This window comes from Bolinopsis microptera, chromosome 11, assembly GCF_026151205.1.
Source record: "Bolinopsis microptera isolate Bmic1 chromosome 11, MBARI_Bmic_1.0, whole genome shotgun sequence".
NCBI lineage: Eukaryota > Metazoa > Ctenophora > Tentaculata > Lobata > Bolinopsidae > Bolinopsis > Bolinopsis microptera.
The window spans coordinates 3,374,416-3,386,523 of record NC_087082.1 but is presented as its reverse complement, the minus strand read 5'-3'; the positions used below and the strand labels follow the sequence as shown (position 1 = coordinate 3,386,523).

Below are 12,108 nucleotides of genomic sequence, written 5' to 3'. Positions count from 1 at the left end.
TCCGTAGCACTTGCCATCAATAATTAGAAAGCGGCGCGCGCTACTTCGAAGACATTTATACGAGTAACATCCGTTAAATGGCTCATTGTCGTCCGAAAATTATAAAAACGACCTGGCAAGCAAGGAAGTTGAGCAAAAATATTAACTAGTATTTTATGGATATAATTGACGGATGTTACTCGTCTAAATTTCTTCGAAGTAGCGCGCGCCGCTTTCTTCTCAATGAAACAAGAAATTTTTCAATGAAACAAGAAATTTAATTTTTAGCACATTTTACAGAGTAAAGAGATGTAAAACAATTTATAAAAATATAATGCTCATTTGGTGTATGACTTTTTGTCCTTGACTGTTAGTTTGATTTTGAAGGGACAGGCAACTAACGGGGCAGGGAATGTGCGTGCCTGAAAGCTTTTGCACACACCAAAACGCTAGTTCAGTTGAGTTTTTAGAGACAGGGCTCATATGAGGATCAGAAGAAAATTGTTAGCAGACGTTAGGGGTTCTGTTTGTGTTTGTTACTATGGGTTACAGTCTTGTTGTGACAGAAAGTCTACACTATATATATGCCTAAGTTTAAATTGTGTAGTTTGAGGATATAAGATGCAACTTTAAGATGGATATTGGAGAGCTGTTGAAAAATTATGTTCGTTGTATCAATGGTTATAATAAGCTAATATAAATATCTTAAACTATACAGTGCTAATTAAAAATTTCTTTATACTGCATTATCAAATTAAATGTTAAAAATTCAAAAATATACATTCATTTTATTTTATTAAAGACTTTCTCACACATACTTTTCTCACAGAACAAGACTTGGAAAACACTAGACTAGGGGAATTTCGCTGACATGTGTGTGACCAGCAAGTAGTGATCTTTCGAAGACAATATTGTTGCAGTCAAAATCTTTGATTGTCCAATCAAGCGGGGCGTGGCTGTGTTGATTATTTAATAGTGCACGTTTAAGCTTTCCCCGCAAACTCATCAAATTGTGTCGAAATGGCCCGACGTCACGAGCTACGAAGTAGCGCGCGCCGGGCCAGATCATTAACAATGGTCAATGGATATAAATAAAAATATATTACCAAAAATGAAGTTGATCAATATTTACACAATACAATTGTGTTACAATTGTGTCAGTACAAATAACTTATTGGTCAATTTTGACGATCTAACGAAAAACATTATTTGTGATAATAGTTATTTGTTTTTGGTAGTGCATTGCACTACTGCAAATTATTGTTGTCGCAAAAACTCGTGCATTGTTAATGGACTGACCCTAAACACAACGTGTGGGGTACGTTGACATACGTTGCATGCCACTTTTCGCGCGCGAATACGTAACATGTATCAAGGGGTACGCTATTTCGTAGCAGCTGTTGCCTCGGGCTAATATTTCGAGAAGAAAGCGGCGCGCTCTACTTCGAATGAATTTGGACCATAAACGAGTACATAAAATTAATATGAAGTGCAAGTGTACTAGTAATTTTAATCCTAGTTTTCCGCTCGTAGCACGGTTCCAATTAGATTTAGACCTCTTCAGAAAAACGCAGTATTCCAGTATATTTATTTCTAGTTCCTGGCATCCAATAATTTAATTTCATTCCCCTTGATGGTTCCAATTAGATTTAGACCTCTTCAGGGAAACACAGTATACCAGTATATTTATTTCTAGTTCCTGGCATCCAATAATTTAATTTTATTCCCCTTGATGGTTCCAATTGATTGGGCGACATCTGTCCGACAGCGACATCTGTCCGACTCAGAAAATAGGTTATTTGGACAATAGTTTATGTCGGATCCTACCGTACGATTTTCTTAAAACTTTCCACAAAGTATGTTGGTTATAGGACGAATAATCTGTGTAAGTTTGAGCGAGTTTCTATGTGCCAAGTTTAAGATATTACCTTAAAGGATGAGGGGACCTTAGAATTTACTTCCAAATATTCGCGTTTAAGTCCTGTGAAAGTGTGTAGAATCAAAAAATACGCCGGACTGTGAAATCGATAATTCGTGCAATATCACGCCGCGCTCCTATTGGCTGATAGCAATTTTGGGCTGTGACGTCACTTATGTGTTAAGACCAACGTGCGCGCGCACCCTTTGCTCGTGTCAACAGTTTGTTGTTCTGTTTTAATTACTATACGTCGTGTTACCTTTGGCGTTTGCGAGAGCGGTATCTTTGGTTGCACTGAATTAGTTTAAGTTACGAATAATTCTCTTTAATAATAATAGTTAAATGTAACTCAGAAAGGCTTTCTTGTAGTTGTAGTAGGTATTTCTATTTATAAATAGCTAAGATAAGTAGCATACTAGCATCCGCTAACTAAACCACAAACTGCTATTTTGTTTTGACTTGTTTGAAACCCGATATGGACACAATTAAAAAGAATGTATGATGTAGTAGAAGACATTTTACTAGCTGGCCCTTGGCGCCTCTAGTCCTATCTGAGTACGCACGTGCGGTTTGACACTGCGCGTGTACCGGCCTTTAGTTGTACACTCATTTATAATTTACCGTTTTAGTTTGCTGTGACTTGAGTGTAAAGCGTAACGAATGTGGATGTGTTCGTCTGCTATGCTTGGTATAATATTGCTTGGTGTAATAGTTGCAAATCTTGCTTACGTTATAAGTAGTGTCACATAGTGAGTTAGAACTTAAAAGCTTGGTGCTTGGTGCTTGTCCAACTGGAATGAAGACATGCATTTCATACCTACCCGATCCATTTTTATTAGGACCGTGTTGTGTTGATATGACATGTTGATATATCAACTGTGGTACGAAACAGGGAGTTGCTAGGTGTTACGTTGGGAGCTATAAATATACATAATTTACATGCCTTTCTGTGTGACTTCAATCTTATTCCAGGTGTATCTCGGCTCATGGTTATCGTAGGGTGATAATTCTTTTTTCAACCGGTCATAAAAAGTCTCCTCTCCATTGGTTATAGGCTCGTTAGTATCGTAAATTGTTAATTTATTCTTAATTAGTAATTTAGTCGGCCCGCACGCTAATTTTACCTGTATTTCTATATGCGCGGATCAGAGCAACTCACATAATTGACGTCACAGGTTCAAATTGTTTTGGCTGGATATCTCGGTGCGCGAATGAAATACAACTTTGCGGATTTCACTAAAGTGGTTTATACGATTAATGTAATAAAAGGATTTGCACGAGAAAAAAACTTTTTCTAAGGTCCCCTCATCCTTTAAACACAAAAAATATATCCAATTCGGTTGTTTCAGTGGTTCCAAAGCATATATCTGGAGATCCAACGATACGATTTTCTTGAAACTTTCTAGATAGTAAGATAGCTTTAAGACAAATAACTTGTGCAAGTTTGGATAAATTTCTATGTGCCAAATTTTAGATATCACTTCAAATACACGAAAATAGTGCTGTCGGACAGATGTCGCTGTCGGACAGATGTCGTGTTACCAAACTTGGATTTATTGTTATTTAATTTTGGATCTATTAAAATTATTATATTAACTGAATTACATTGTATAGACTGCATAGCAAAAGTTTGGAGCTTTGTCTGCTGAAAGTCAGTTTTTAAACGATTGAATGAATGAGCTACTGACTGATATCATAAGCTACAGTAGGGAACGTAGTGGTGAGTCTTTGTCAAGTTATGCAATTAAAATATTGTAACAAGTTAAGTTAGGAAGATTGTTTGTGATTGATATCATCGATTTTAATTTTAAAGGGTCTAAATTTCAGGAACTTGGACTCGACAGAATGATGACGTGGTGACCATTATATCTGATATAACAAACGTGAAAAGTTACATGTTTTTTTACGTAAAGGTATGAACCAAAAGTGTTGCTTTTATTGGTGTTTCTTAAAACAAGATTTTAGTGGGGCCAAACTATTTCCTAATACTTTAACTATCACGATAGATTTTGATTGAAGCTAATGGGACACATCTAACCACAGAGTAAACCTTTAGCCGATGTAGTAGAGACGAAATCCATACCTCAGAGGTTGCCAGCTAAACCAGTTAATCATTAAAATTGTTATTGTTAAAAGTGCAACGACCTGAGCCTTTGCGCCGTGACATGGTCGGTAAGTCGGTAACACGACTCGTGTCCGACAGCAAGATCTGTCCGACTCAAGGTCCGAAATTATCATCTGATTTCAACACATTTCCACACATTTCCATTTAGAGACATGATCTGAACTCATGAACTGTTACTCACTAATTTGTATACGTAACATTTCCAATTTGAGATATGATCTACCCAATGCTCCGCGACTTTCTGGAGATGGGCTCCGCGTCCGCCATATAATATATGATCTGCGTTCTTAGCAGTCCCTTAAAGGAAAGATCGTCGAGTATTTTCGTCCCATTCAGAGTCCCAGAGCATCACTGGTTCGTTGTCGGTAGAGAGCATATAGTTTGCAGGAATGGAGAGTGTTTCCAGATTAGAAGGGTTAGAAGGGTGTCTGTTTGCTGCTTTTCTGCAGCTCTGTACCATTCTGTTGAGGGGTGATAGCTGGAAACCAAGCTTTGCTCTAGATTCATAACCCAATCCACCAACTGATTCAGATACGAGGTATTTCGTCGGTTGATCTCCACCAGAAGCTTTTCTTTTCAAGTTCTGTTTGCTGACGTGGACGGTCATTTCAGCATGGTGGGCAGTAGTAGGAGTGATCAGTTGTTTGTCCACGGTAGATATGCGGGCTCTGCAACCCTTTCGGAAATCCGAATATTTCTAGTGGGTGGATTACACAGGATTACACAGGATTAAAATTAAATTATAGATCAATTATCATGAACCGTCATAATTGTGGGTGGTGTCGTCTCTTCGTTTGTCGAAGACGTATCGGAAGCCATTCAGGACAGGGTTCTCCGAGCCTTGTTTGGGTCCAGGGATAAACTGAAGATTAGTTGCAATTGTGGATTGCGATAACTAATCTCCATACCGCTGTCTTATATGTACTGTGATGTGATCGCCAGCTTGTTAGTTTACGGCTAGCACGATCTGACGTTCCTGTTCTCAACTAGTCAATCATGTATCGAATCATCGATGGATCATATCTCAATGGATCACATCAGCATTAGAACAATGGGAGCAACGTCACAAGATTACCCGTGAGCTTCTGAAATACGAATGTGAACCGAAATTAAAATATGATCCGAAATTCGGACAGATGTCGCCAAAAACGACTCCTGTCCGACAGCGATATCTGTCCGAAATCCCTAATTCGGCTGTCGGACAGATGTCGTTGTCGGACAGATGTCGCCCAATCGACATGGACACGGTTGGACACCACCTATGCCATTATTTGGTTGATCAACTTAATAGATTTACATGGTTTTGACTTACATTCCAAAACTTATTTAATTTAACTGTTACCTGCCCAGGAACAATATTTCATCACAAATGAACAAATTGCTCCAAGAAACATACAGTTCGAGCTAGGATGATTTTCTCCCTGTAAGTATATCTTGTCAAATGTCAAAGAATCGATGTAACATAGCTATAGTATGAATGTTGTAACGTACGCTTCATAACTTATCGCAGCAATGTGTACTATCCTACATTCGTTTTCATTTGGTATAAACATTCATTGAAATAACTATTGTTTTTCAGCCAAAGAGTAGTCCGAAGATTGAGAGCATTCCTGCTATCAAGAAACCTGTTATCAAGAAACCTGATATCAAAAAACCTGCTATCAAGACATGCAGCACTGTCAAATCGGTTAGTACAAGTGGAAAAACTGTTCGTGAACACGTGTCGCCCATCGGGATACTTGGATATTGCCGGTTTTATGTGTGATCTCGAGTCACTCGTCATGCTCAAATCCATCTAAATAACTTGTTTCCAGGCTTGATAATCAGCTGTTACCCGGGTGAAACTTCAGTTTATCTTCTATGCAACGTTTATAATTGATCTCACAAATGCTTGATGTTTGAATTACATTTTATCGTACATTTTGATCTTAACGTTCAAAATGTACGATACAAATTAAAAACTTTACCAAGCCGAGTTTTACCGAGGTTTTGCAAACATGTCGACAGTAAGAATCCATCTACTGTTCATGATCCTACCCTGAATCAGGTTGAGAATGAGTTATCTGCCTTGGGGCTGCCCCTACAATATCCACCAAGGGGTGATTCAACTGTAGAGCGTATGCTAAAACATGCGATGGAAAACAAACGCATTCCACTGAGTGGAATCCACTCGTGTGTAAGACGGAATGTCAGTCAAGTCCCTGTCAAAACTTATTCCTTTCAAGAAAATCTGCACCCACTGTAACCAGGGCAGGTGGTTACAGAAGGAGGCAGTGACGACTGTTGACATACATGTTAAGTTCTGTTTCACCTGTCAGACTCCATATCGATACACAGATGTCTCGGAAGGGGTGTTCACTGTTCAATAACAACAACCATACAATTGTAGACTGTCAGCTTCTGGAAACCATCTTCACAACCTTTGGACACCCCATATCCGAGACACTAGTCGATACTTTCCGAATGGAGTCTGACAACCCCCACCTTACCACCAACACCCTAAGGGATGCCTTCCTCCTCTTTAATCTACCTTACAAGACATATTTATAACGTACGAAATGTGGCGGTTTTCCGAAAATTTCGCCATATTTTCGGACCGCCAAAATTTCGGTCGTCGTAATAGAATCCGTCGCATTATCTTTTAGCTTATTTCAATGACTGTGCCTTCACTGCTTTATTTTGTTTCTAAAAAGTAATATCAAGTAAAATAAATAAATAAATTCTGGCATCTTGGGACAAATTATCACCACACCAATGACGAATTGAATGTCAAGCAATACAGTTTAAATTTGCATTAAAATACATGTACGTATGTGCTAACATGAAAGTCTTACAGTCTTAATACAGACTAAGTTTGAACATGATTTTACCGAATTTCAGAAATTTCCTTACTGCTTACTGTCACAAAAAATGATGAAAAATACCCTTATTTTCTGTGACGTCCGAAATTTGACGGTTTTTGTTCAATTTCGCCATATTTTCGGACCGCCAAAATTTCGGTCGTCGCAAATTAGGCCGCCATAAATATGTCTTGTAAGGTATATGGGCATGAAGGAGACACCTCTAGACTTTCTGTCCTGTAGAGAGTGTGGGAGACATTCCCCTGTCATCCTCTTTGATGTGAAAGCAATAGATAAAGGCTCTGACGGCAAACCTGATGTCTACCCCATACAATTTGATGACTTGTGGAACATCACCAAGCAGAAACCCGGATCTAACGTCATATACGGGATGATTGACATGCTTAAATTAAACAAGAAGGGGACACTGAGACAACGGGTGGAGAGAATAATAGAACTCAACTGACTTACTGACTTGACTGACTTAAGGCCCCACAGCCAGAAACCATAGCAGACTAGCAGATAATCTGCAAGGAAATTTTCGATTTCGGAGGAAATTTTTGGTGCCAAAGAGGAAATTTATAAAGTCTACGATCTGAATTTTTTACCATGAATTTTCTGGGGTAAAGAGGAGATTTTCTAAAAACAATCCAAAATTGTTGACAAATGAAAGAGGAAAAAACTAACAGTTCTTTGAATCGAAATTGAAACTGTGTTTGAAAATGATCTCTATTGCCAAATTGCTTCTAGGCCTTCAGTGTGGGAAAAATCATCAAGAATTTTTGCCTGCGGCAAACATATCTTCAATTCCTGTCTGTGCGAAAGTTTAAGTTGTATGCACTCTATATTTCTCAGGATATGGTTGCCTCTACTCTGCAAGGCACATTACACATATAATAATAATTTGTGATAACTACGACAGATGGTGCAAGCTGGCCATGTTTTACTTGTGGGTTGTAGGAGAAAGCCGTTTTGTAATACACTATTTTGAAGGACTTCAGATATTTTGTTATTGTAGATTTTAATGTGGCCAAGCAAAAACGCAAAAAAATTTTCTGGGGCCTAGCTCCGAATGCTTAAGGCCGTCTTGCTTCACTCGCCGACATTGCAAAAAAGGAAAATTTGCGAGCGAAGCGAGCGGGCCACAGAAAACAGAAAATGTGTATCTGCGAGGAAATTTTTAACTTTCTGGATGTGGGCTTAAGGCGGCTTCAGCGTCCAAGTATTGATGCGCTGTCTCTGGATAGAACTCTATCCGCCATAAGTCCGCTCATTTCTCCAGTGTCGTTGAGACCCGTGTCAGCTCGTGGGCTATCAACATAAGTCATGGCTGGTCTCCCCCTACTCCGTACCCCATGAGTTGGTTCCCAGAGTAGCAAGCGGTTTGCGACTAGTTCTGGGTGCCGGTGGATATGGCCTGCTAGTCGCATCCTGCGCTCTTGGATCTTCATGGTTGCTCTCGGTAGGTTGCCATAGACTTCTTTGTTGGTTTTGCGCTGCTTCCAATCCACATTTAGTGCCATCCTTAGCATTCTAGTGTAGCAGCCATCAATGCGTTTCTTCAATTGCTCTGTCACCGTCCACGTTTCAGAACCATAAAGAAGTATTGACTCCACAGTAGCAACAAACAATGCCAGTCTGGTGAAGATGGTTTCCAGAAGCTGACAGTCTACAATTGTATGGTTGTTGTTATTGAACAGTGAACACCCCTTCCGAGACATCTGTGTATCGATATGGAGTCTGACAGGTGAAACAGAACTTAACATGTATGTCAACAGTCGTCACTGCCTCCTTCTGTAACCACCTGCCCTGGTTACAGTGGGTGCAGATTTTCTTGGAGGGAATACGTTTTGACAGGGATTTGACTGACATTCCGTCTTACACACGAGTGGATTACACTCAGTGGAATGCGTTTGTTTTCCATCGCATGTTTTAGCATACGCTCTACAGTTGAATCACCCCTTGTTGGATATTGTAAGGGCAACCCCGAGGCAGATAACTCATTCTCAACCTGATTCATGGTAAGATCATGAACACAACACAGATCACTATTCGTTCACTAAAAAGTTTGTACAGATTGCTGGGAAGAGTGGTGGACTTCTCACAGTTATGTGTCCACATGAATATGTGTAGGGTTTAAGGTCCTCTACCTGCATGAAGGGGCATCGGATTACGTTCAGTTCCTTAGTTCATGGCAGCATATTCTGTCAATATCTGTTGTGGACTTTGCTCCCCAAGTGGCCCGCTATGCCGAGAAGCAGTTCCCTGGTATGCTGCCACCATACGGAGGAAAGCTGGCAGACTCTTCAAAACCGGAGATCCCGCAATTCATCAAATCCGGCGGCCTCATAAGCTTCGATGAGCTGTGGCACCACAAAGTTTAAACTGTGAAATCCAACCCTAGAGACCATCCTGTAACCAAGTTAAGCCAAAAGTTACCTGGGGACCTCAGGCTATTATATTTATGTCCATAATCATAGATAGAGATTCGGTGGAATGACAGTGCTGGCTGAGCGTCGCCCAGTAATCCATAAGTACATCTTATTTGACAGATATCATGTCGTGACTTTTAAAAATCCATTAGATATATTTCATCTGTTGGATATTTGCGCACAGCTGCTACGGAATAGAATAAACACATCAATTTGTGAGCAAAATCACAAGGAACGAGCTTAATAGGTACAGATATTCATTATATAACATGTCGGGGATGAAATTCCTGCTGTTACATTCATATATCTTATGAGAAACAGGTCTACTATAGAAAAGAAAAAGAAGTTTGAGAAAAACCTGGGGTATGAGCTAGATGTGTTTGAGGAGACCGGTCAGTGGGTGGAATAGGGAGTAAAGCCTGTTACCATTTCTCCACTCTTTAGGAAAATAGAGCCAGCAACGAAGATTAATAATCGCCTGCCAGTTCCTGTAGCAACTAAATCATCTAGTGAGTGCGTGAGGATGGTGACCGGATTTTTTGAAGAGAAGAACATCCAACAGCAAGGAATGTGAAATATATCAGTGTCTTGCCGTGCCAACAGCAGTCTCAGCAGACGGATAACTTCTCATGTATACCTCTATGCTTTCTCTCCTAGCTCCAACTACAACCGAAATACTGTAATATAAGCCCATCACCCTCTTCATCAGCCTCTGGAAAGCCACTTGAAGTACCTACAGGTGTATCTATACTAGTATACTCAATGAGTATTACTCATTCCACTAGCATGTAACATGTGCACGTAATCATTATAATGAGCTTTCTTCACTTCTTCACTTATCACTCAACCCAGCTCTCTCTTCCAGTGCTCTGGATTTGGAGGACTTAATTAATGATACACTCAATTAATATACTTGTTAATTGATCTTTGATGTAATTTCTATTCGGTCTATTATTTTAATTTTGTTCGTGCATGGAGCGAGTCATATGTGTATTAAATTTCGTAATGAAGACTGCTTTCAATTCCTAATTGAATTTGTTTTAGTTCTTAGTACAATATTTTAAGAGATCTAGAGAAAAGGAAGTTTTGATATTATGGTTTCGTACACGCTGCTTTGCCTTTAATAACTTAACTTCCTGGGTTGATGTTATACAGGTGGGCTGTGTAGAATAATTTTAAATTTGCTTTTAAGTTGTAAAACTTTTACTTAGCAGTGTGAGAACAACTGCAAAAGAGCAAACTGATATAAGTGCCACAATAACTCTATCCTAAATTAACAGCCTTCCCAGCAATGCACGATAAATTAATATAGAAATAGTGTATAGTACAAATAGTACACACTACACCGTATTATGTACTATATTAATGCTAATGGTACACAGGCACATTCAATCATTTAGTAACCTGAAATGTTTAGCCAGTGAATTATTTTAATGTTATATTTTACACACTGTTCCTCATGATGAGTGGTATATTAAAGCTTCGTTACCAGGACTACTGTATTTCGTTTACTTGTTAATCCGACCGACTGGTTTAAACTTTTTAAAAAGTGTGTTATCTTCAAATTAATTCTGAGACCCACTCAATTAAATCAATACGATGCTGTATTCCATGTTTACATTGTTCCTAATTACATTGTTATCTTCATCCATGATCGCTAATAAGCTTAATGACATTGTTTGTAATTTAGTACTTCTTTTTCACTTGTTTACAAAAGAGATATGACTCTGAATTTTTCAGCTCCTGTACCTTGGTCGAGTGAAATCGTTTCTGCTCAGATGTCCGCTGGAGTGCTTCGTCCGCTGGAGTACTTCGTGATGTAATTGTTCTAATGATGAACAAAGGTAGTACAAAGTTTTAGATTGTAAATCTTTAGAATCATACTGTCTAGCGCCTAATCGTTCAAAATCTGGCGAGTAACTGAGATAATTAAAACCTGATTGAGATTTGAAAAGTCTCAATTATACCATTGTAGAGTCACGAATTGTATTTTTTAAATTTCAGCATAGTGATGAGAGAAGGCTATCAATGTCTGGGATTTCTGCTGCTTTGTTACAGTCATCTGACTTTTTACTCAGTGACTTTCTGAGGAAAGAGTTCTGCTAAAAAAGATAAAGAAGATATGCACGCGAGACATGTTTACTCTGAGATTATGCTGATACCGGATGCGTCACAAGCACATACTATTCAAACTGCAAATCGGAGAACTTTTTTCTAATCCTGAACTTGATTTAAAATCCTTACTTAAAATCAGTTCTCATCCAATACTTTACAGAGATTGCATCTAAGAGAGTAACAGGACGCTCGCAATATCTTGTATATATATATATTTCGTTGCTGTACTCCTACACATTAAAAGTCGGTGTTGATAATATATACAAGATATTATATAATATATATTGTTAGTCAGCCACAACTGTCAGTAAAACAACGCCTTGACTTCAAATGTCGGTAAAATGTACCTTTACAGTCATCCTCAATAAATGTAATAGATTTGTAGTGTTGTAATTAGTTTAAAACTATATGTATATATACTTTCTTGTGTTTTAAGTCATATCTTAAGTTTGGCACATATAAATACTCCAATACTCTCACACATTATCCGCCATATACTGCCGTTTTCTCAGAAAAGGCAGTAAGTCCATATTTGCCATTTCGAGATATTGCGACTTTTGCGTTTATGGTTTTTTCTCCGCTTACTTTTTGCGTAAGATCGAAAGTAAACACGTTGAGTTGTCAATAATTTGTCAAATTTTAATTTGTCAAAAAAATTAAAGCTTTGAGCCCTCCATAAGCTTAGATATAACCATTTTT

The 12,108-nt window shown here is 38.6% G+C and overlaps 1 protein-coding gene and 1 long non-coding RNA gene across 2 annotated transcripts in view; one reads left to right on the top strand and one right to left on the bottom strand.

Moving 5' to 3' along the window:
* Window positions 1-12,108, bottom strand: part of LOC134823357 (S-adenosylmethionine synthase-like) — a 63,446-nt gene that overhangs the window by 17,003 nt on the left and 34,335 nt on the right. The window lies entirely within an intron of this gene.
* On the top strand, window positions 3,581-5,697 carry LOC134823362 (uncharacterized). Its single transcript, XR_010161281.1, has 3 exons — window positions 3,581-3,617; window positions 3,725-3,810; window positions 5,602-5,697. It is a non-coding gene; the product is annotated as an uncharacterized LOC134823362 (long non-coding RNA).